Source organism: Sinohyriopsis cumingii, chromosome 7 (assembly GCF_028554795.1).
Source record: "Sinohyriopsis cumingii isolate HCF-2022 chromosome 7, ASM2855479v2, whole genome shotgun sequence".
Lineage (NCBI taxonomy): Eukaryota > Metazoa > Mollusca > Bivalvia > Unionida > Unionidae > Sinohyriopsis > Sinohyriopsis cumingii.
This window is the reverse complement of record NC_142967.1, coordinates 62,467,033-62,494,203: the sequence shown is the minus strand read 5'-3', so window position 1 is coordinate 62,494,203 and position 27,171 is coordinate 62,467,033. Positions and strand designations below refer to the sequence as shown.

The window sequence follows — 27,171 nt, the reverse complement described above, 5'->3', positions numbered from 1 at the left end:
CAGGAAGCCATGAAAATTAACTGCGATACAGATGATGTCAGCTAATACTATCATACATTATGTATTTGGCAGGTGTAACTTTCTCCAGGGAATGGGCCAAATAGCAATTATTAAAAGCCACACCATATGATGCAAATATAACTGGATAAAGCCTGCTTGCAGACTGGATGTGGACTGAGGGCCATAGGTTGTACATGCCTCTTATACATCACAGAATGGTGCTTAACTATATCGCTATTCACGGGAAAAATTTCTGCAGAGTGCAATATAGTTGCTGTCACCTTATACTATGGTACAGTATACATAATAGTGGTCCCCGATGATGATGACCATTCCAGTGGCCTAGTGGTTAGAGTGCCTGCCTTGGATGTGGAGGTTGTGGGTTCGATCCATGGCCGAGTCATACCAAAGACTTACAAAAATGGTACTAACAGCTGCCTCACTTGGCGCTCAGCATTAAGTGGTTAGTGTTAGGGCTGGTTGGCCTGGTGTCAGGATAATGTGACTGGGTGGGACATCATGCTGCATGTCTGCGGCATGATGCCCCAGTGCTAGACATCACTATAAACTGTCACACTGCAGACATCGTAGTGATATGACTGAAAAATTGATAAAGCTACATTAAAAATCCCAAAACACACTATTTTGCTATACAGGGTAGTATTGAAAGTGTACTGTGATATAGGTGCTGTCACCTTATACTATGGTACATAATACTTATTAGAATGGTTCCTCGCTATTTTGCTATACAGGGTAGCCATGACAGTGTACTGTGATATAGGTACTGCACATACCCAGATCTTCCAACACATAATGAGATGGCAGATCTGAATATATGCAACATGTTAAGAGTAATCTATAGAACACACAACATATACCCTGATCTGCCAGTAGATTATGTGAGGGCAGGTAAAGGTCTATGCTTTTGCAGTTTGACTCAATGTATAAGTAGTATATATGGCAATATGATTCTGAATTTAATTATACTGAAGGAATACTTGCACCCTGTTGATATATGATCAGAAGAGCTCAACAGTGCAGCAGGAAAGTGATTCATTGATGTGCATATTGTTATGACTTTATGACAGAAAGAAGCAAAGCCAACAAGTTTTGTAAAACTTGACAAATAATTTAATCATCAAAGGTATAAATGAAAATGTGAGAGAAACTAACAGTATTATGAAGTGAATCCAAAATAAACCCAAAAGAGATATAATAAAGTAAAAAAAACACGAAAAGTTCAGTATAAACTTCAGAAGCGGAACTATATTGGTACCGCCAAGAATTGTGATATTGTCAAAATGGCATTGTCCAGAACTTCTTTGAATAATTCACAATTGTTCAGAATAATATTATAATTAAAAAAAAACAGCACTTTCTATTTACACAGAACAGACCAATCAACTGTTTTCCACTCACATAATATCAAAACAATACATAAAACAAGTCTCCAGATTTGATGTTACAACAGGAACACAAGAAATAAGAATTATTCCAAAACAGGAATGAAATCTGCTGCTCAATTCTCTCCTTATATACACCATCTATTATGACTACATTTCACAAGATGCCCCCATATGACAGATCATACAATTCATTCTAATGTTTCAAAATACCTATTTATGTGACCTAACTCATCCAATAAGAATTAACTTAATTCTTCTAGAACTGCCTTAATTGATTTGTCCAATAGGAGAAATGCCAAACCTCATAAACATGTTTACTAATAATCCTATTATTAGTAACTGTCAAGAGACATGTAAGCATTGTTTTATTGATACTATGTAATTTTACCCTTTTAATATTCAATAAAACAATGCCTAGTCACACAGGGAAAATCTAAGAAAAGATAATCGACACAATTTACAGCCATGAACAAAAATTACAAAAAAATTAAATAAAATTATGTACCAGGAGTTATAAAAAATGTAGATAGCATATCATTTTAGGTGATGATCCAGTTTCATGGCAATCCATCACAAACTGAGGGACTACTTGTTCTAATGAGATTGTGTCACACACAATGCATTAAGTTACAAGACAAAAAAGACAACAAATCTAACAAAAACTGCAGGAACAAAATGTTGTTGTTGTTGTGGGGTTTAATGCCATTTTTCAGCACACGATAGGCTATACATGGTGGCCAGTATTATTGGTGGAGGAAGAACCCAGGAAGACCCGAAAAGAACCACCGACCCATGAGAAGCTACTGGCAAGCTTTCTCACATACCCACATTGGCTGAATCCGAGACTCGAACCGGCGCAGACAGAGGTGAGATGGCAGTGATCCGTAACGGAGAGCGCTTTAGACCACTCGGGGCCCCCAGGAACAAAATGGTTTGTCGATATGCATATCTTCACGTAATGGAAATAATATTTACCAAATTCAAGATAATCCACCAAATACTGCAGGATTAGTCATGCTACCCAAACTACAATGCATAATAGCTAAGAGACAATGAGGCCAAAAATTCAAACAAATACAACTGGAACAAAGTGATTTGTTGACCTACTTATGCGTATCTACTTATCTACATGTAACCACTATTATCTGGGGTCAGGGCCATGCATAATAAAAAAACAAACACAATTTGTTTAGGATTTTAAAAGGATGGCCTGAGATCATTATTACCGTATATATATATATATATATATATATATATATATATATATATATATATATATATATATATATATATATATACACACACATACATACATATACACACACACACACACACATATATATATATATATATATATATATATATATATATATATATATATCTATATATATGTACATATACATACACACACACATACATATATATATATATAGTCTCCTGTTTGTTGAGACATAAGCATATGAAACTGATCAGTGACTTTCTTACATACCTTGTCCTATTATCAGTAGTGTCACCTCCAGACTGAGGTAATTTTAAAAAGATTGTTCAGATTTCTTGTCCTAACAGCACATACCAATACAAAGATAAAACAGCTTTCAAATAAATAGATAAATCCCAAGGCATGCCATTGACCAACTTTAATGACTGAGGTTTCCAAAATGTTATAAATTGGAAAATTGGCTGGATATGAAGATTAATTACCCGACTCAGTACTAGTAAAGATCAAAACATGAACTAATGCCAACATTTTGCTAGCTATCTAGTCACAATTATCTCAGGCGATGGTACAAATGTATGTACAGTAACTCTTAAATATGTAGTAGTGTTCCTTAAGACATTAACCCCTGGAGGTTTTGTCATTTTTGTCTGAAATTTGAGTAGGAAACACATTTTGAGAGCTATTTCTGAATACATTTGAAAACACCAACTTCCAGGTGATTTTCCAATAACATACTGCCTAGTTGTGTTGGAAACATAATTTTTCATTGGCTATTTGGCTCGTGCATGAGCAGAAGGGTAAAAGTCGGGTTTTTTGTTGTTGTTTTTTTTATTAACAGACCTATTATTTTCGTATCGAGACCACTCTTTATTCCAAATTCCCATCTAATCCTACCTTTTGCAAAGGTTCATCTGTCTGTTTGCAGTTCATACGTGTTTGCCTGAGACCTGAGACCAAAAAGTCTAAAGTTCGGATACAAAATCAGATTCTGACCACAGGCGAATTTTGGGTAGAAAAAAATCGGGACCAAAAATGAGGTTTTTCCCTCTGTATATTGTAGTGCAACTAGATATTCCAGATTATTTTGTATCATTGTAGAGCTACATCTGTCTACCTTTCTATAATACCACCCATCTTAGTGAATCATAGATGACCTTGATGCTACAGAGCTCGGTAGTGGGCTACTACCTCCTGCCACTTAAACTCGTAACATGGGGTTAATATGTTAAATGCATTTATGATCAGAAGAAAAAAAAACGCAAAAGAATGTTGAAAAACAACTTTCATATCTGCAGTCAAGTAAATTCAGTGAATTTTTTTACCTAGCCTACTATGGGGAGTTCACAGCTGTTGAGTTACTAGGCAAATATGAAAAGTCACCAGGTTTGACATTTCCATCTCCAAAGATGTTCAAGTCAATGTTCAGAAAAGAGGAAGAAATTGATCAATGACCCTGACCTTGAAGGTAACACAAGATTCCATAAAATAGAAAGACAAGTGTACTGGTTCATTGCTGAACCTTTACTGTTTGAATTCCTTTTTCTTTGACACTATATAGACAATAGTGTGTTAAATGAGCAATTAATAACCAACTTCATTTAACTTACCTAACTATCAAAAGTTTTTAAGATCTAAGGCAGAAACAAAAAGTAACCTTGAAATATATACCTGTGAACTTTTTTGATCTTGATGATAGGACCCCAAATGTGGAATGCAACATTATCTCAAAGTGACAATAATCAAGTGTACCAAATTTAATTCATTCTTCTTAAAAAGCTCATAAGGTTTTGAGTGGTACCTGGAAAATTAATACATCATAGAAATGCAAGTGAGTTAGATGTATATAGTGATGAGGCAATTGAAGTAAAGTGACTTTCAAAAACCTAAAACACTGATATGTGACCTTGATGATAGGACCCTTCATATGGTTCAAGACAAATACAGCAATCTTCATTCCTCACTCTCAAATGGCACTGTTATACAATGGAAAGTTGAGTATGAACAAAACCTTAAAATAGTGACCCATGACAGGATCTTGAAGAGAGGATCCCAAATGAGGTATGTGACACATACCTGCCAGTAATGATAAAGTATACCAAATTTCATCTCTTAATTTCAAACAAAATTTAAATTATCGAGAATTGACTTCCACTGCACTGCATGAGACACAATTTCTATTGAAAATGTATAAGTATACCAAGTTTCATCCATAAACCTGAAAGGGGTACCAAAATTATTGAGAAGAAATTAAATCGAATGAAAACTTACAATACTGACCAGTGACCTTGACATCAAAGAGAGTACAACCAATGTAGTGCACAACACACCTACTAATAATAATACATAGGTATAGCAAGTTTCATTCTTTGAACTGAATTGGCTGGAATGTTATTACCAGTAAGCAGAAACGAAAGTGTGGCAGAAAACTTAAAATGTTGACCCATGAGGTTGATCCTTTGAAGACAAGACCCCCAGTAAGGTAGGTAACACATCATCTAATGAAGATAATACCTGTAAGGTATGTAACACATCATCTAATAAGATAATACCTGTAAGGTATGTAACACATCATCTAATGAAGATTAATACCTGTAAGGTATGTAACACATCATCTAATGAAGATAATACCTGTAAGGTATGTAACACATCATATAATGAAGATAATACCTGTAAGGTATGTAACACATCATCTAATAAAGATAATACCTGTAAGGTATGTAACACATCATCTAATAAAGATAATACCTGTAAGGTATGTAACACATCATCTAATGAAGATAATACCTGTAAGGTATGTAACACATCATCTAATGAAGATAATACCTGTAAGGTATGTAACACATCATATAATGAAGATAATACCTGTAAGGTATGTAACACATCATCTAATAAAGATAATACCTGTAAGGTATGTAACACATCATCTAATGAAGATAATACCTGTAAGGTATGTAACACATCATCTAATAAGATAATACCTGTAAGGTATGTAACACATCATATAATGAAGATTAATACCTGTAAGGTATGTAACACATCATATAATGAAGATAATACCTGTAAGGTATGTAACACATCATCTAATAAAGATAATACCTGTAAGGTATGTAACACATCATATAATGAAGATAATACCTGTAAGGTATGTAACACATCATCTAATGAAGATAATACCTGTAAGGTATGTAACACATCATCTAATGAAGATAATACCTGTAAGGTATGTAACACATCATATAATGAAGATAATACCTGTAAGGTATGTAACACATCATCTAATAAAGATAATACCTGTAAGGTATGTAACACATCATCTAATGAAGATAATACCTGTAAGGTATGTAACACATCATCTAATAAGATAATACCTGTAAGGTATGTAACACATCATATAATGAAGATTAATACCTGTAAGGTATGTAACACATCATATAATGAAGATTAATACCTGTAAGGTATGTAACACATCATCTAATAAGATAATACCTGTAAGGTATGTAACACATCATCTAATAAAGATAATACCTGTAAGGTATGTAACACATCTTCTAATGAAGATTAATACCTGTAAGGTATGTAACACATCATCTAATAAGATAATACCTGTAAGGTATGTAACACATCATCTAATGAAGATTAATACCTGTAAGGTATGTAACACATCATATAATGAAGATTAATACCTGTAAGGTATGTAACACATCATCTAATAAGATAATACCTGTAAGGTATGTAACACATCATCTAATGAAGATAATACCTGTAAGGTATGTAACACATCATCTAATGAAGATTAATACCTGTAAGGTATGTAACACATCATCTAATGAAGATAATACCTGTAAGGTATGTAACACATCATCTAATGAAGATAATACCTGTAAGGTATGTAACACATCATCTAATGAAGATAATACCTGTAAGGTATGTAACACATCATCTAATAAAGATAATACCTGTAAGGTATGTAACACATCATCTAATGAAGATAATACCTGTAAGGTATGTAACACATCTAATGAAGATAATACCTGTAAGGTATGTAACACATCATATAATGAAGATAATACCTGTAAGGTAGGTAACACATCATCTAATAAGATAATACCTGTAAGGTATGTAACACATCATCTAATGAAGATAATACCTGTAAGGTATGTAACACATCATATAATGAAGATAATACCTGTAAGGTATGTAACACATCATCTAATAAAGATAATACCTGTAAGGTATGTAACACATCATCTAATGAAGATAATACCTGTAAGGTATGTAACACATCATGTAATGAAGATAATACCTGTAAGGTATGTAACACATCATCTAATAAAGATAATACCTGTAAGGTATGTAACAAATCATCTAATGAAGATAATACCTGTAAGGTATGTAACACATCATCTAATGAAGATAATACCTGTAAGGTATGTAACACATCATCTAATAAAGATAATACCTGTAAGGTATGTAACACATCATCTAATAAGATAATACCTGTAAGGTATGTAACACATCATCTAATAAGATAATACCTGTAAGGTATATAACACATCATATAATGAAGATAATACCTGTAAGGTATGTAACACATCATCTAATAAGATAATACCTGTAAGGTATGTAACACATCATCTAATGAAGATAATACCTGTAAGGTATGTAACACATCATATAATAAAGATAATACCTGTAAAGTAGGTAACACATCATCTAATAAAGATAATACCTGTAAGGTATGTAACACATCATCTAATGAAGATAATACCTGTAAGGTATGTAACACATCATCTAATGAAGATAATACCTGTAAGGTATGTAACACATCATCTAATAAAGATAATACCTGTAAGGTATGTAACACATCATCTAATGAAGATAATACCTGTAAGGTATGTAACACATCTAATGAAGATAATACCTGTAAGGTATGTAACACATCATATAATGAAGATAATACCTGTAAGGTAGGTAACACATCATCTAATAAGATAATACCTGTAAGGTATGTAACACATCATCTAATGAAGATAATACCTGTAAGGTATGTAACACATCATATAATGAAGATAATACCTGTAAGGTATGTAACACATCATCTAATAAAGATAATACCTGTAAGGTATGTAACACATCATCTAATGAAGATAATACCTGTAAGGTATGTAACACATCATCTAATGAAGATAATACCTGTAAGGTATGTAACACATCATCTAATAAAGATAATACCTGTAAGGTATGTAACAAATCATCTAATGAAGATAATACCTGTAAGGTATGTAACACATCATCTAATGAAGATAATACCTGTAAGGTATGTAACACATCATCTAATAAAGATAATACCTGTAAGGTATGTAACACATCATCTAATAAGATAATACCTGTAAGGTATGTAACACATCATCTAATAAGATAATACCTGTAAGGTATATAACACATCATATAATGAAGATAATACCTGTAAGGTATGTAACACATCATCTAATAAGATAATACCTGTAAGGTATGTAACACATCATCTAATGAAGATAATACCTGTAAGGTATGTAACACATCATATAATAAAGATAATACCTGTAAAGTAGGTAACACATCATCTAATAAAGATAATACCTGTAAGGTATGTAACACATCATCTAATGAAGATAATACCTGTAAGGTATGTAACACATCATATAATGAAGATAATACCTATAAGGTATGTAACACATCATCTAATGAAGATAATACCTGTAAGGTATGTAACACATCATCTAATAAGATAATACCTGTAAGGTATATAACACATCATATAATGAAGATAATACCTGTAAGGTATGTAACACATCATCTAATGAAGATAATACCTGTAAGGTATGTAACACATCATATAATGAAGATAATACCTGTAAGGTATGTAACACATCATCTAATGAAGATAATACCTGTAAGGTATGTAACACATCATCTAATGAAGATAATACCTGTAAGGTATGTAACACATCATATAATGAAGATAATACCTGTAAGGTATGTAACACATCATCTAATAAAGATAATACCTGTAAGGTATGTAACACATCATCTAATGAAGATAATACCTGTAAGGTATGTAACACATCATCTAATAAGATAATACCTGTAAGGTATGTAACACATCATATAATGAAGATTAATACCTGTAAGGTATGTAACACATCATATAATGAAGATTAATACCTGTAAGGTATGTAACACATCATCTAATAAGATAATACCTGTAAGGTATGTAACACATCATCTAATAAGATAATACCTGTAAGGTATGTAACACATCATATAATGAAGATTAATACCTGTAAGGTATGTAACACATCATCTAATAAGATAATACCTGTAAGGTATGTAACACATCATCTAATGAAGATTAATACCTGTAAGGTATGTAACACATCATATAATGAAGATTAATACCTGTAAGGTATGTAACACATCATCTAATAAGATAATACCTGTAAGGTATGTAACACATCATCTAATGAAGATAATACCTGTAAGGTATGTAACACATCATCTAATGAAGATTAATACCTGTAAGGTATGTAACACATCATCTAATGAAGATAATACCTGTAAGGTATGTAACACATCATCTAATGAAGATAATACCTGTAAGGTATGTAACACATCATATAATGAAGATAATACCTGTAAGGTATGTAACACATCATCTAATAAAGATAATACCTGTAAGGTATGTAACACATCATCTAATGAAGATAATACCTGTAAGGTATGTAACACATCATCTAATGAAGATAATACCTGTAAGGTATGTAACACATCATATAATGAAGATAATACCTGTAAGGTAGGTAACACATCATCTAATAAGATAATACCTGTAAGGTATGTAACACATCATCTAATGAAGATAATACCTGTAAGGTATGTAACACATCATATAATGAAGATAATACCTGTAAGGTATGTAACACATCATCTAATAAAGATAATACCTGTAAGGTATGTAACACATCATCTAATGAAGATAATACCTGTAAGGTATGTAACACATCATCTAATGAAGATAATACCTGTAAGGTATGTAACACATCATCTAATAAAGATAATACCTGTAAGGTATGTAACAAATCATCTAATGAAGATAATACCTGTAAGGTATGTAACACATCATCTAATGAAGATAATACCTGTAAGGTATGTAACACATCATCTAATAAAGATAATACCTGTAAGGTATGTAACACATCATCTAATAAGATAATACCTGTAAGGTATGTAACACATCATCTAATAAGATAATACCTGTAAGGTATATAACACATCATATAATGAAGATAATACCTGTAAGGTATGTAACACATCATCTAATAAGATAATACCTGTAAGGTATGTAACACATCATCTAATGAAGATAATACCTGTAAGGTATGTAACACATCATATAATAAAGATAATACCTGTAAAGTAGGTAACACATCATCTAATAAAGAAAATACCTGTAAGGTATGTAACACATCATCTAATGAAGATAATACCTGTAAGGTATGTAACACATCATATAATGAAGATAATACCTATAAGGTATGTAACACATCATCTAATGAAGATAATACCTGTAAGGTATGTAACACATCATCTAATAAGATAATACCTGTAAGGTATATAACACATCATATAATGAAGATAATACCTGTAAGGTATGTAACACATCATCTAATGAAGATAATACCTGTAAGGTATGTAACACATCATATAATGAAGATAATACCTGTAAGGTATGTAACACATCATCTAATGAAGATAATACCTGTAAGGTATGTAACACATCATCTAATAAGATAATACCTGTAAGGTATGTAACACATCATCTAATGAAGATAATACCAAGTTTCATCTCTTAATCTAAAAATCATGGCTTTAAAGTACTAGAGAGGGGGTGGGGTGAAATTGTGAAAGATAGAATTGCCAATTATGTTACCCCCTTTTCATGAAAAGGCAGGGTGGGGTGGACAGACAGGGATGATCAGTGATAAGAAAAAACAGGTAGATGGAAACTAAAGCAAATATCTGAACTGGTTTTTCACCTCATCACTACTACTACCAGGCTACATTCAGGATTGAAGAACTTTTGTACCAACTGATCCTTCTAAAACAGCACTTGAAATATTTATTTTAGACATTTATTTTAGACTTGTATTCCCTAGTTTTGCACATGGTTAAGATGTCAGCAGGTCAGGGAACATTTTTTTTATTCTCTTGGGGCGGCAGAATGTCCCCTGGGCACGCTTAAGGTGCAACAATGGTTCCTCACATAATAAGCATCATCAAAGTTGGAAAGCCTTGGGATCATCATCTAACAAACATATACATATAGCTGTATCTCAAAACTAGCATAGGAACACAAAAATATTAATGATTAATAGCTATTATAAATTTTAAGGCATACAAATTCATAACATCTGGAAGGCGAAGAGCATTTGTGGGGACTGTGACACAAGGATTATATATATTGATCCAAATTATGGGGGCGCAGGGGATAGTTGGGTAGGGGTAAAACTAATTTTAATTATGCAATACTTACCCATCCCTACAGTACTGGAAAGCTTGGACTTTAACTAAAAAACTCTATTCAGTGTGAATATATCCTCCCTCAGAATGGACGATGGTCAATAATACACAGTCCACCGATGCTCCTCACATGCCCATGTACAGAACAGTCAGCTGTTTTATTGGCAAAGATTGAGTCAGGACAGGAGATTACTCCATCAGCACCATTTTTCCTGACCTGGACAGACTGTCCACTAGTAAGTTGTTTCACACCAGAATGTGACAAACTCAAATGGTGACGTTGTCCAAAGCAGTCTAGTGGAGAAGTTCCAAACTTCCATCCAAAAAGAGATTAGGAAGTATGCCTTCCTTGACAATGGCGGTAAGTACAACGGATGTGTTGTTTGAGCAGACCATGACATACTTACCACTTTCTCTGTTGATGTGGAGGGTCAATTCACTGTGTCCAATGACTCTGGAGAATGAAGCCCTCCAGCTCTCAGTGAGTGCCCCAACTGGAATCTGATGTGTTGGTGAACAGAGAGGAGTTGGAGTCAGGTGCAAGCATTGGAACTCCAGCAAGGAATCCATCCATATTCATCCACCAGCACAAATGGAGATGAAGATCTGGCCCGAAATGAATCTGAGTTGATAGAGAATTTCTGTGCTGTTTCCACATATGTAAAGGATGCATATGGAGATGTTTTAAGGAAACAGATATGCAGCAGTGTTCAAGGTTCCCAACAGGGATCTGTAAAGGTGTGCAGACAACTTTGTCTTTGCATGTAGTTCCTCTAGAAAATCCAGGATTCAATCTATACCCAATCCTGTGGGACCCAGACTAAGTTCTGGTTCATGATTAAGTTCATCTCCATGCATACATGTCCAGTGATGGAATGAGCTCTGACTTCTCAAGATTGGACCCAATCAAGCTGCTGTGGACCAAAAATGGAGTAGAATCTGATCACCTTAATACCGGTACTTAAGAATTGGGATTCCCAGTAATTATTGTAGATATGCCACTATTACTCCCATAACTTGGATGAAGACTCTGGGTGGGGAAGAAATTCCAAATGGCAGAACCAAGAACTGAAAGGTATTTGCAATGTGGAGGAACTATTGGGATGTGTAAATAGGCAATGGAAACTTCCCAATCTGACAGACAAGTTGCATTCTAGCCTGAGAAGGTGGTTTGCATCTTGAATGGTTCCTCCAGAGGAAACCAGTTTCAAGGGGATACATTGATTATGACACAAAACTTCCAGCTTTTCTTGATGATCAGGAATAGCTTGGAATAGAATCATTCAGAACTATCTTGACTGCACCTTTCTGCAAAAAAGGGTATCTACTTCTTTAGTTAATTTAACCAGATTGGACAGGTGAAAGAACACGGGAGACTCTAACAGAGAGGGTTGTTCCTGAAAATTAAATCAGTAACCATTGTTCACAATAGAAAGGACCCACCCATTGTTTGTGATGCTGACCAAGAATCTCAAAAGAGGCTTAGATGGGTACCTACAGGGACATTTAGGAGAGGAATGCACAACAGGAGGGGTTGTGAGTCCCTAGTGCTGTCCCCCACACACACACTTTCTTTAGGAAAGGAAGGTAGATTATAAAACTTAATCCTAGCAGATTTGTCAGCAACTTGCCTTGAATCTGACTGTTAAGGAGGTCTAATCTTGGTTGCAGATTGATCTGAGGATGCACCTATTAAAAAAAAAATTAGTGGCTGGTCCCTGGGGGTGATTTGCAAAAATATTTATTCAATCCCCATCCCTAATCTGAATCTGCCAGGCAGACTCTCAATCCTGCACAGAGTGTAATGGCAGTGTGAAGGGGGGGGGGGGGGGCACAGCCCAATCTGAATCCCCATGTGAAAGGGGGAGGGGACACAGCCCAGTCTGAATCCCCATACAATGAGACCTCTGAGTAATGACCACCGAAAGATTGGCAGCCAGTATGAATGACTGGACACCCACATGAACTGACTGATGACTAGACCAGTGACTAGTCAGATGAAATAGATATGTCAAAGCTTAGTTCAGCCTGCTGATTCATCAATAAGGTGTGATGCTGCTCATCCCACTTGGGAGGGAGAAATGTGCTACCCTACTGTTGGGTGCACTGCAGCTCCTCCCTCACAGAAGAGAGCAACACCCTGCCCAGGGTGTGAGAAAAGTAATGCATCTCCTCCACTGCACAAGGGAGTGACACACTACTGTGAACGTGAGGAGTGATCTACTCCTCAAATGTTCTTACACTTCAACGGTAGGGGCCCCACCTTCCTCCAAAGAGACTGGTGCCATAAGCTCCTGAGACTTGGGAGTGTTCTTCTGGACTGAAAAACTAGTTATCTTCCAGTGAGCCCCTTGGTGCTCTGCATGAGAGAAACATGAAAAATCAGAACAGAGATTTATGTTTCTTCCACCCACTATAAGTGTGTCTGGAATTGGCCATACTCCAGTTTTCATTGGACCAAATTCTGCAAAATACAAAATGATTCCTTCATGTCCACTCTAAGCATGTGAGGTAGTTTTGGTGAGTGTCCCAAGGACCTTTCTTGTGGCCACTTTTCCACTGTCCTGACATTGCTCTCCAATATAAAAAAATTAATCTGAAAGAGCATACACACATTTAATTCAGATAAGACTGAATCAGCCATGACTAACATCACAAAAATGGAACCATAACCAGTCCACTATGCTTATTATACAAGGCCAAAACATACATCAGGTTACTCAGCACAACCATTTGGGTTTTATCTTTGGCAGTGATGTATTAAATATATTTTTTATAAAGTCTGGGAGAAATTACACTGCTTAAAAATTTCAACTCCCATCTGGATTGTCTTCACAAAAAAATATATACAAATCTTGTGCCAGCATTTTAAATTTTTTTTATTATAATGACTACATTCAGTATAATGGCATGATGCAGGAGAAAGAGCGCATAGAAAATAAATATATCACCATGGCAATGAAAATGATAACAAAAATCATCAAAAGAGCATTCCCTGCATAATTGTACCATGAAACCATATGGGGAAATCCCAGCTTCTCACTCCTATCAGCACATACTGAGGTTTTTTAAATTAATGATGAACTGGCTCCTGTGTATGTTCAAGATTTAATTTAACGATATAGAACATAAAACTATTCCACTCAAACAACCAACAACAGTCACTCTCCAATGCAGTGGATTAAGTAGTAAGAAATTCTGTGCCTCCCCTCCATCAAAAGATAATTCTGATGTCCCCTCCCAATAAAAAAGTAGTTGTTTGATGGGAATTTTTGGTCTGCACTGGGCCCAGGACTCCTCCGGTTGCAGGGCTTGCATAGGTGGCTGCTACAACACCGTTCCATTTAATAATTCCTTTTTGCTGTATTCAAGTCAAACAAAGAGAAGTAGGAAACAAACGTTCAATGCATAATTTCAAAGCCTACCATCACTCTTATTTACTACTACACTGATTTCAGAATGACACAAGTCACAGATGCTTGATAAAGAACAAAGTGTAGTAATTTAAATTATGACTGATAGTCAAATCATGTATCTAACAAAAAACATTGTTCTTCTGTTGAAATAGAGATGGCAAAACACTTCCTTTTTGACTGTTCAAAATGTCCACATTTGAGAGATCACATCTTATCCTGTAACACTCCATTTTGCTCTCCCAACTGAAACTTTATTATCTGGCAATCATACTCTGTCAGTACTCAAAGAAAATAACACAACTATTCTTGAGAGTGCAATGTTCATAAGAATCAGATGCAATGTTCATAAGAATCAGATGCAATGTTCATAAGAATCAGATGCAATGTTCATAAGAATCAGATGCAATGTTCATAAGAATCAGATGCATTGTTCATAAGAATCAGATGCAATGTTCATAAGAATCAGATGCATTGTTCATAAGAATCAGATGCAATGTTCATAAGAATCAGACGCAATGTTCATAAGAATCAGATGCATTGTTCATAAGAATCAGATGCATTGTTCATAAGAATCAGATGCAATGTTCATAAGAATCAGATGCAATGTTCATAAGAATCAGATGCAATGTTCATAAGAATCAGATGCAATGTTCATAAGAATCAGATGCAATGTTCATAAGAATCAGAGTCTGACATGCAATAAAGTAAGGGCCATTTCCTTTCAGCTCGTGATAATTTTGGTCTCACATTCAGTATCAAGAAGACTGGCACCAGGAAATCATTATGTAAAGTCTAATATTACAGCCAAACCCTCATGGCAGTGGACAAGTTCATCTATCTTTGTAAAGCACTGTCACATTTCATCCACACTGATGAAGGAACACATACCAGAATTGCTCAAGTAAGTGTGGCCTTTGGCATACCAAGTGCAAATATGCACAAATGTATCAGTCTATAAACAAAACTTGGCATTTACAAAGCCATTATATTGCCAACTGTAACGTATCCTTGCAAAACCTGGACAGTGTACAGAGACGATGCCAAGACGCTGAACCATTGTCACATGGTCTGCCTTAGGAAACTGATGAGAATAAGATGGCAGGACAGGGTCCCAGACACAGAGGTTCTCATGAACAGGCATCCACACTCTGCTGATGAAATCATAATTGATATGGTCAGGTCACGTCACCAGGATGTCAGAAGTATGACTATCAAAGATCTACTATGGAGAACTGAATGCAGGAAAGTGTTCTCAGGGTGGTCAGAAGATTTCCTAAGTCATCCTTAAACACTTCAACACTGACACTCAGTCTTGGGAGGATCTCAGACAAGATCACTCCATCTGGCAGAGTTTGATTCCGTACTAGAATTACAGATTCTGAATGGAAGAAATCTGCAGAGACAGTGCATAAGCAAGAGCATCATAAATCTCTGAGAAGCAGTACATCCTATATCGATCAAACCAACCCAAGAAGCATCTCTTGTCAAGTGTGCCTTAGACAGTTCCAAGTACAAATTATCCTGATTGGAAAAACACATACCCACAGAAACCAAACCAGTCAGTGATATCATGGTCATTTTCGAAATTGGAGAATAAAAAACAACAATAAGAATGTCTAAATGACTTAAATAGTCCATAAGAATGCTTGCATCATATTTGTTTTATCAAAACTATTCCATATATATATATATATATATATATATATATATATATATATATATATATATATATATATATATATATATATATATATATGTTGTTACTTTTACTTTTAAACCACTTGTACCAGCATCTGATTTATTATTTGTTAATGCTTTCCAATGAATCATTGAATTCTTATGTTGGCACTTGCCCAGGACTTAAGAAGAAAGAATGAGATGCAGTTATGCAGTACATACTGTATGGATATGCTTTTATCTGTGTATGTGAACACAGAAATTGGCAGTAATACAATATGCTTTTATCTGTGTGTGAACACAGATGCTGGCAGTAATACAATAAGCTTTTATCTGTGGGTGTGAACAAACATATTGGCAATAATACAATATGCTTTTATCTGTGGGTGTGAACACAGATAATGGCAGTAATACAATATGCTTTTATCTGTGGGTGTGAACACAGATATTGACAGTAATACAATATGCTTTTATCTGTGGGTGTGAACACAGATATTGACAGTAATACAATATGCTTTTATCTGTGGGTGTGAACACAGATACAGGCAGTAATACAATATACTTTTATCTGTGGGTGTGAACACAGATACAGGCAGCAATACAATATGCATTTATCTGTGAATGTGAACACAGATATTAGAAGTAATACAATATGCTTTTATCTGTGGGTGTGAACACAGATATTGGCAGTAATACAATATGCTTTTATCTGTATGAGAACAAATATTGGCAGTAATACAATATACCTTTATATGTGGATGTGAACACTGATACAGGCAGTAATACAATATACCTTTATCTGTGGGTGTGAATACAGATATTGGCAGTAATACAATATACCTTTATCTGTGGGTGTGAATACATATATTGGCAGTAATACCATATACCTTTATATGTGGGTGTGAACACTGATACAGGCAGTAATACAATATACCTTTATATGTGGGTGTGAATACAGATATTTGTAGTAATGCAACAGCTCTCCAATACTTCAGAGGTGAGCTAAAGCTGAATCTAACATGTGCTTTATTCAGCATGACCACAGTGGGACTGGCAGTGCATCTACAAAATGAGCTCCAAACACAGTCAATGGGAGCTAACTCTTCCAGTATGTATATATTGATAATCACGATAAGGATATTATAATGAACTTCAACACTTACCATACATACTCGCTTATAAGATGAGCCCAAATGCAAACTGCAAAGAACCTGATCTGCCACTACATAATGCTAAAGTTTGTTAGGAACAGTCAGCAGAACAAACAACAACAGACCCTGATCTGCAGGCACATTATGCTACAGCAGATCAGGATCTTTGATGTTTGCAGTTAGACCTGACTTATAAGAAAGCACATATGGTACATTAACCCAATTAATAATTGTAAGTACACATTGCAGATATTACACAGAGAAGTTAACTCAAGTAATATTTGTGTAAGTACACATTGCAGATATTATAAAGTGAAGTTAACTCGAGTAATATTTGTGTAAGTACACAATGCAGATATTTGGTCAAATGCTGAAATCAGAACATCAGCTGGAATATGGGTTACATTCAACATTTCTGTGACTATGATTCAAAGTTCTCAGCAGACCTCAATTGCATCGCATTTTCAACAAATTTTCTCTCAAATTTTCCATCAAACTGTAATTGTGCTCCAACAGTACCCAAAATTTCTCTTTGAACATGTAGCTTAGCAACCATATAAAGTAGTTTATAAACATACAAAAAATTGTTGAAGGGAAATTAAACTGAAACAGGGATTTGGTGCAGCCTATCAACCCACAACTGGGACTGTTCCAGGATCCAAGTTTCTTGTTCTAGACCCCTGGTCATTAATTTGTGGAAGAGTTTTCTACATAATTTTCCTCCCATTCTGAAATAAATGGCTAAGGACTTCCAATTTCAATATCCTCCAGATGGTTCCAAAATTAACAGACACATGCAAAATGGAAGCAACGTTAGAAACATAAGGGTGTGTATGTAATTATATTTCAGTTGCGAGATTCACACATTAAGCCTAAATGAAATTCTATAGCCAATCAAATGTAAATTATGACTCTGACTGCAAGTAAAGTTAAAAAAGTTTATTGGCATTTTATATTTCATTCAGTAAAAATAGCGCATATTTGAATATTTTTATTAAGTGCTATGAATATTTCTTTTTGTTGTTATATTACTTGACTCAAACGTTGAGTCAAACTGCAGTTTTTAATGACAAGGGACTTTCAGTAGATTTCAAAACTGAAGAGTCATTTGACCCTTGACCTCATAATCTCAGAGGTACAAAGTATAAAATCAAGAGTCAAACTGAAATCTCAGTAGTCATTAGTTTTTGACAGTCATGAGCTAATACCTGGAATTATTTATTATTAGTAGAGTAAACTGATGTTTAAGATATCATGTCTCATAGTGAATAAAGATATATACTTGTATAGTATTTTGTAAGAAACAGGCAAGCAGCGAGCAAGACAGACGTGGCCATTTACTGACTTCTGCACAAGTTTCTCTAATTTAGATGATTGTGTCTATATCTGGCATATTAAACAGAAAATGGATTATTTTATACTTATTATACTGTATTTTGAACTTCTCAACATATTCTATTTTTAATTCCTCAAATCATTTTAAATGCAAAATTGTTACCTAAATCTATAGCATTTGCTTGACCTTGAGTAAGTGTAGAGGACTACTGTCATGTTTCTTTTTTTTACAATATTTACGAAAGACTGAGTTCAAGGACTAACTGGTTGACAATATTTTGGAATTTTCCATTAGTTTTTTGTAGAGAATGTTATTGTGACATAGGTCATGTGGGGATGTAAATAATAATCCAAATATATAGAAAGTTTTGTAAACAAAGTCTTCATTCCTAACTTAAGTTCAGACCATGGAATCATTTACTGTTCTATTCAGTTATAATTTGCAAGGAATTATTTACTCAAATATTTATTCACTGGAATTACAAAGTGCTCATTGACTTTTGGTTTTAAAGACTCTATTTTGGGATATTGAAAACTTACTAAAAGACAATGTGGATCATATCATTGTAATATATCAACATATTCAAGATCATTTGTACATCAGCACATTCAAGACTACTGGAATTAATTCAGAACATTTTCTACTTTGGACTTGTGATAGAATTTTTAGGTTGATTTGGAATTAATTCACAATATTGTAAATGTCTTGAATTTTCCACTTCGTATTCTAGGGAAATAAATTATTTTATTAAATTTGTTGGCTGATTTTGCTTCTTTCTCATCAAATCATCAATGTATTACCATCTTTCACAACATTTTTGACCCATGGAAATTCTCTTTTTCACGTTTCCTAAATTTTTATTATGAACTTTAGGAGATTTATTATCCTTCTCAGAATTGTTACAAACTTTCTGTTTATTTGTTGTCTGAGGGTCAGAATGATCATCACTGCCAGGAGATGAGACTGAGACAAAAAAAAAAAAAAATTTTTTGAGCCATAGTGATTTAACAACTTATAAAGGATCTAATATAACAAAATTAAACCATCTTGTTATTCAACCTCGATTATTCCAAAGTTGTTGTTGTTGTGGGGTTTAACGCCATTTTTCAGCACACGATAGACTATACATGGCGGCCAGTATTAATAGTGGAGGAAGAATCCGGGAAAACCTCGGAAAGAACCACCGACCCACGAGAAGCTACTGGCAAGCTTTCTCACATACCAACACTGGCTGAATCTGAGCCTTGAATTCCAAAGTACAAAATAAATCAGTGAGTATAAAGTCTTACTGAATTATACATTAACACATGAATTTTTAAATGTTTTGTGACTGAAGCAAATTAATCACCAATAAAACATAGTTCAAGTTTGTCCATTTACTTTTGACAACTGGCCTTGTGAGCTGCCATATTTCCTAATTGATTATAATTTGATGGGCAATCAAGCAAAAATTGACATTTGAGCAAAAAGTTAATCCAATCAAGTCATAACTGATTCTGAACTTTTAAATCTTTTACCAGTTGAAGCAAATTAATTGACAATAAAACACAAGAGCTTGTTCAATTACCTTTGACAAATGGCTTTGCAAGCTGCCATATTTACCAGTTTTGTCTAACTGATTATTATTTGATGGGCAATCAAACAAACACCAACATCTGATCCATAGTTAATCCAATCAAGTCATAATTGATTCTCTCTTCCTCTATCATAAACATAAAAAAATGATCTCAAAACAATTGAACCTGGACACGAGTATGTACTCCAAAGTATGACATCAGTGACCTGTTAGCCCTGCCCAGCACAAACTGATTTTACACAAGTGCAATATTACTGGATGATATTATTATTATATAATATTATGGTGTAAACACTAGTCTAGCTAGTAATGTCCTTCACTGGCACATACAGTAAATTTGTTATGGATAGCACACACACACACTAGGAAATAATGGCGGAGGCAAATCAAGGGTAATTAGGACTAGTGCTCCAGCCCAAATCAATGTGTGTCAATAAAATGTAAAATTTGGAATTTCCATGCATCAGAAATGGGTCATATTTAAATTCCAAGTGTCAAAACCCAAGAGTATACATCTACTGAGAACCTTGTGACTGTCTTGAATATTGTAAACTTTGACTGCTCTACACTCAGTGATCTGTTTTTCCACCATCCTAATCTATCAGGGGATGAAAAGTCGTGTTGCTCTAAAAATTTACTCCAGCACTGATCCTACTGTGAACATGATTCATTGCCCTCTACTAGGTAGACCACACTTGAATTGTCTGAGTTGTGTGCGGTATCATACAGCTCTTTCTTATTGTACACATAATTTTCTGCAAAATACAACCTTCTGTGTTCATAAAGCTTTAATCTATAATTTTGGTACTTGCAGTTAGTCCAGATAGGAAATCTTACTCTAAATGTACTTATGCTTCCTTCTTTCCTTCAAAAATTTTCTAGCAGGATTTGAAGTCAAGTTAAGCTTTATTATGGAGTTTTTTGTGGGATCATGAAAGTGAAAGTCCACGCCTAAATTCTTTAAAACAAGAGTCCAATGATGAGACTGACACTCTCCAAAAGAAACTTCCAGTAATCGAAGAGAAGTTTGTTTCTTCCCTCCTTTTACTATGTCTTGATTACCATCTATACATAGGTCTAACTGCAAACTGGATAGAGAGCAATGGTCTCAAACTAGACCAACAAGTTTTTCTCCACCTTTTTTTCCTTCTAACTTCTGCCACTAGTCATGACAAAACAAGCATGGTGGAGAACTTGTTGGTCTAGCCTCAGATCACAATTGGTTCCCCTTCCAAAAAAAATAGTACTAAGTTCAATGGTGTACACCATAGCCGACTTGTCTTTGAAATGTTACAAGCTGTGTTGATAATAAATGGCTAGACTTTAAAATTTACCAAACTGTATACACTGTTAATTGCCTACTGTGTAATGAAGACTGTGATATGTCACCTAATTGCAGGTCAGTCATGCACTTTTTACTACTTCCCTTGTGTCAGTCTGTTTACTGTCTTGATACACAAATATAAGCTGGTCAACCCATCATGAAACATTTTAGATTTTCTAAGTACTTAGGTGACTTAGTATGTAAAGGAAGTTACAAAAGTCTTTCAGGAAAAAAATAATAATGAATAGTTATACATCAAAGAAAGACAATATTTGCAGTCTGAGGCGCCGGTAAATCTGGGTCAATGAAGTTTATTAGGCTTAATTAGTAAAACAAACAACATTGATTCTGATCTGCTGGTGAATTATGCAATGACAGATTAGGGTCCATGTTGTTTGCAGTTGGTTCTGACTTGTATGTGAGTACATATGATATATTGCTTTCACTTTTAGATAGCTTCTCATCTCCGAGATGTATATGCAAGAGGCTGCAACATGCCTCTGCACCTCATCATCTACATTAGATTGCTCTGTCTCCCCAAAATGGCTCCTGATCATCTACATTAGATTGCTCTGTCTCCCCAAAATGGCTCCTGATCATCTACATTAGATTGCTCTGTCTCCCCAAAATGGCTCCTGATCATCTACATTAGATTGCTCTGTCTCCCCAAAATGGCTCCTGATCATCTACATTAGATTGCTCTGTCTCCCCAAAATGGCTCCTGATCATCTACATTAGATTGCTCTGTCTCCCCAAAATGGCTCCTGATCATCTACATTAGATTGCTCTGTCTCCCCAAAATGGCTCCTGATCATCTACATTTGATTGCTCTGTCTCCCCAAAATGGCTCCTGATCATCTACATTTGATTGCTCTGTCTCCCCAAAATGGCTCCTGATCATCTATATTAGATTGCTCTGTCTCCCCAAAATGGCTCCTGATCATCTACATTAGATTGCTCTGTCTCCCCAAAATGGCTCCTGATCATCTACATTTGATTGCTCTGTCTCCCCAAAATGGCTCCTGATCATCTACATTAGATTGCTCTGTCTCCCCAAAATGGCTCCTGATCATCTACATTAGATTGCTCTGTCTCCCCAAAATGGCTCCTGATCATCTACATTAGATTGCTCTGTCTCCCCAAAATGGCTCCTGATCATCTACATTAGATTGCTCTGTCTCCCCAAAATGGCTCCTGATCATCTACATTAGATTGCTCTGTCTCCCCAAAATGGCTCCTGATCATCTACATTAGATTGCTCTGTCTCCCCAAAATGGCTCCTGATCATCTACATTTGATTGCTCTGTCTCCCCAAAATGGCTCCTGATCATCTACATTTGATTGCTCTGTCTCCCCAAAATGGCTCCTGATCATCTATATTAGATTGCTCTGTCTCCCCAAAATGGCTCCTGATCATCTACATTAGATTGCTCTGTCTCCCCAAAATGGCTCCTGATCATCTACATTTGATTGCTCTGTCTCCCCAAAATGGCTCCTGATCATCTACATTTGATTGCTCTGTCTCCCCAAAATGGCTCCTGATCATCTACATTAGATTGCTCTGTCTCCCAAAAATGGCTCCTGATCATCTACATTTGATTGCTCACATGCACATGCTAGATGAAATATTTTTCTATTCATCAAGCGATTATTGACTTTTCTGCTTTGTACCAAACTGAAGTTACGGGCTCTGAAACATGTGATTTTCGAGAATTTTTACTGCAGAGACAAGTGCGTGCACATGTAAAAACTGGTGAAAAGAGCTACATGTACCATGTTTATGACTCTACGATGCATCCCTTCTTGACTCACAGAACAGTGGAAGATGCAAAAGTAAGTTTTTACTTACCATTAACTCGATTCAACTTTAGGAATCCTGTTCCATGCAAGAATTAGACATTGTCTTCTTCACAGCACAGTCATCGTATACATGTGACTCTATTTTCAAAATAGGTAAACTATGCGGCACACACATCAACACCAAAATATGATTGGCTCAAAAGGTTATACTTATTATCACATGAGCTTGGACTTGTCTCAGAGTAAAAATTCGTGAAAATCGCACATTTCAGAGCCCGTAACTTCAGTTTGGTACAACGCAGAAAAGTCAATAATGGCTTGATGAATAGAAAAATATCTCAGGAGTAAAACATGCCATATAGTATGGCCATGTGCCTTTAAAAACAGAAATAGCAGAAGGAAATCGAGGGTCATGGGTGGAACAAAGTATTTGAAGTTCCGTAGCTTCTCTCATATATATATATTATGATAGAGAGGGTCCTGTGTCAGAACGGGTCATGGGGGTAATCTAAGGTATTTTTGTCACTGTCACTGTATGATTTTTTCCTTTAGATTATTGGTTTTTTCTCTCAACATCAAGCTCGCGTCGAGCACCTGTGGTGGGGTGTGTGCTCAAGTGCGAGTTTAACAGTCTAAGCTTTGATTTAGGAGCAATTTTGCCGTATAATAATAAAAAAAAAATCTGTTCATTTTTTTATAAATATAGATGTAATTCATCTTGTTGTAAAAAAAAACATACATTTTAACTCGTGACTGTACCAATCGGTAATAGCATATTTTTTTTATCACAATATTAAAAATATATCCCATAATAATGCAGGAAAGGAAAATATTCTCTTGGGCTCACATAGTAAATATATTATTTATAGGGATGCAATACATTAGCTGAACATTGAACGAACCCATGTGTTCAGGGTACAGAAACCTAGTCAGTTTGCCACAGCGCGTATGATGATACGAGAAGAAAAAAAATCCGTAACAAGGAAAACTTATTTTCTGTGCACTTACATTTTGTTTTGTCGGTCTATCGTTCATACATTTCCTAAGTTTGTATCTACTAATTTCTGCTGTCGCTTGTTTCTTAGTAGACCATTTTCGATACTACGTTTTCTTTTATTAATCCAATTATATTTCGTAACATGTGTATGTAAAACAAATAGCTTATAAATCCACTATATTCCGATTGATTACTAAGATCATTTGGATTAGCTTTGCTATTTCTGCAGTAATAAATGTATCAGTGACCTAGGCTGGTCCCTTACCTTAGTTATGTGTAATGGTTTTGATGGACCTATAAGGTTTCGTATTTTGACCCCTCCCCCCATTTTTAAGGTAGCAGACATGAACCTAATTATCACAAGCCTAGCATTTATAAATTCACACATAACCTAAATCTGTAAAGTGGTTTAGATTTACTTTGAGTTAGGGTTGGAAATGGGTTGGCTTGTTGGTGACTGCCTGTCACAGTCAGACGAGCATTGGAGATCAAATGCGTAACTCGAGCTGCAAATGAGCAGCCAACTTGGCTTACGTATTTACGTGTGTCTGCTATAGAGGTAAATATCTAAAAATTTAGATGGCTGAGGGGTGATGAAAAGTATGCTAATTTTTTTATAGTAATAGTGAACTTTATTCATGCATAAGGCACATGCTGATTCTTTTAGCTGCCTTATCACAGGAAAATATTCAAAATAGCTATTTCCTGTCAAAAATGAATGTAAACTTTAGGGGTTGGTGGCAGTGTTCAGCATAAAAATCACCAGTTGCATTGGGAATTAACCTGATTGCTGCAGTCAAAATCTTACATGTATGCTTTCTACAAAAATCATTAGTTTTTTATTTGTATCTTCAGTGTAAAATTATTCTTATTTTTCTGCAATAGGTCATTGTTGGATGAAAATTCACAGAAAAACTGTCCAGTGCGACCTAAGTTTAATATTGTTCTCCAATGGCTCACCAATCGTTACTTTTCGTTATCAGGAAGAGTAACAAAGTTTAGAAAGGTCGGGGAACCAGACTATGATCTGGGTATGACTAAAGTGCGTAAAGTTACGAACAGTTACGAAAAGTGCGAAAAGTTACGAAAAGTTGAGAACAGTTACAAAACTTACAAAAAATTACAAAAAAGATGGGAAAAATACAGAAAATTAATGTCAGTTAAGACGAGAAAAGTTGCCTTGAATTGAGTATTTAAGCTTATTTCTTCACAAATTTCGGCCGCTCAAAGTGACAACAAAGTCATTTTCTCTACATTTTTTGGGTTTGAACAAGTAAGTAATAGCAAAGGTTTTCGCTATCTTCATTTGCAGGGAACTTTGCTCTTTGTTATCTGATGTATACAAAGACGGTTTAAACTGTAAACCGGTCAGTATCACGTGGGTTACATTTGACACTAAATGCGTTATTTCTTACTTTAAAAAAATGGTTGTGTTGATGATATTTTATTGATAAGTCCTTTTTTAACAGGTTTAAGGAAATTATTAAAGATATGTGAACAATAGAATGCGAATAATATAATCTAGGATACACAAAAATCTGAATGCATGTTCTTTCGTTCAATTGCTTTCAAATTACCATCTCCTCCCTCGGTACATCTTAACGACCAAAATGTACATGTATTTGCGTAATATTTTAAATCCAGTCGGTCAGATGATGAAGATATATGAGACATTAGAGTTCTTTGTGTATTCGAACAGACAGACTTTTACCGAAATTGTCATATTGGTATCTGAACATCAAAATTAGATTATTCAAATGTTATTGCTGTACAGTGTATCATGCTCCTCTGTGGACAATCTTTCGTGAATGTATGAAATCAAAACTAGTTGTTACGTGGTGGTGGTGGTGGTGGTTATCGTAATCTAAAGGATGATCGACTCGGTGTTATTGCCCAGATCGAGTGGATAATAAAAATATAAACTAACAGGTGGAATAAATGGAGATCTGAGCAGAGATATAAAATAGAACAACACGAACCCCCGTGTATAAAATATAACAACTTAATCAATTAAATAAACTGATTAAAATTGTACAAGACACTTGAAGGATACATGTCTGTTTAAAAATAATTACCTAGATGTATTAAAAATTAAATTAGCGGTTCCGTTTACACGGGTATGACAAATTTCGTCATAAAATCTAGTGAGCGTTCGAACTCAAATGTCCAGTATGACTGCATAATCTGATGACTTGGTTGAGGTCACTCTAGACTCAACATCGGTAGTAGGCTGGGGTTGATTTATCCCTCTGGCGACCTTGCTGCTGTCTACAATGACCTCTCCTTGTCTCATTCAGCTTCTTACAGGTCATTAACTGCATTGTTGGTCGTATTACTTCTACGTCTCCCTTTGCTGGAGCTATCTCCTTGCTCTCGTTTTTTCCTTTTTATAGATTCGTCTATTACGACTTTCAATACACATCCTTTGGACTTTCTTCATCGGAGTCGCGGACTGAACTGGACTTACTAACTTTTCGGCGTCAGGCATTTATAAAACAAAAAACTTCTCCTGAGAAACACTTACCAAGCCATTTCGTATCCAGTCAGGTTTATTTAACCACCGAAATTAACACACGCCTACAGAGGTGTGGACATTTCCACATAGTTCGTTCTTCCCTTAATAAACCTGTTTTTCAACTTATGACAACTATTTTAGCAAGGACAAATGTTGTTTATGCAAAATCGCCTCTCTTGGCATTTTTCTATACTG

The 27,171-nt window shown here is 35.0% G+C and overlaps 1 protein-coding gene across 4 annotated transcripts in view; it reads right to left on the bottom strand.

Annotated features, from left to right (window-relative positions):
• LOC149795381 (putative tRNA(His) guanylyltransferase) overlaps nt 1-24,632 on the bottom strand; it is an 84,185-nt gene extending 59,553 nt beyond the window's left edge. For all 4 annotated transcript variants that reach the window (XM_089965163.1, XM_089965166.1, XM_089965164.1 and 1 more), the window contains exon 1: nt 24,473-24,632. The gene's annotated coding sequence lies outside the window, so the exon portion shown is untranslated. The remainder of the gene's footprint in view (nt 1-24,472) is intronic.
• Between the last annotated feature and the right edge of the window lie 2,539 nt (nt 24,633-27,171).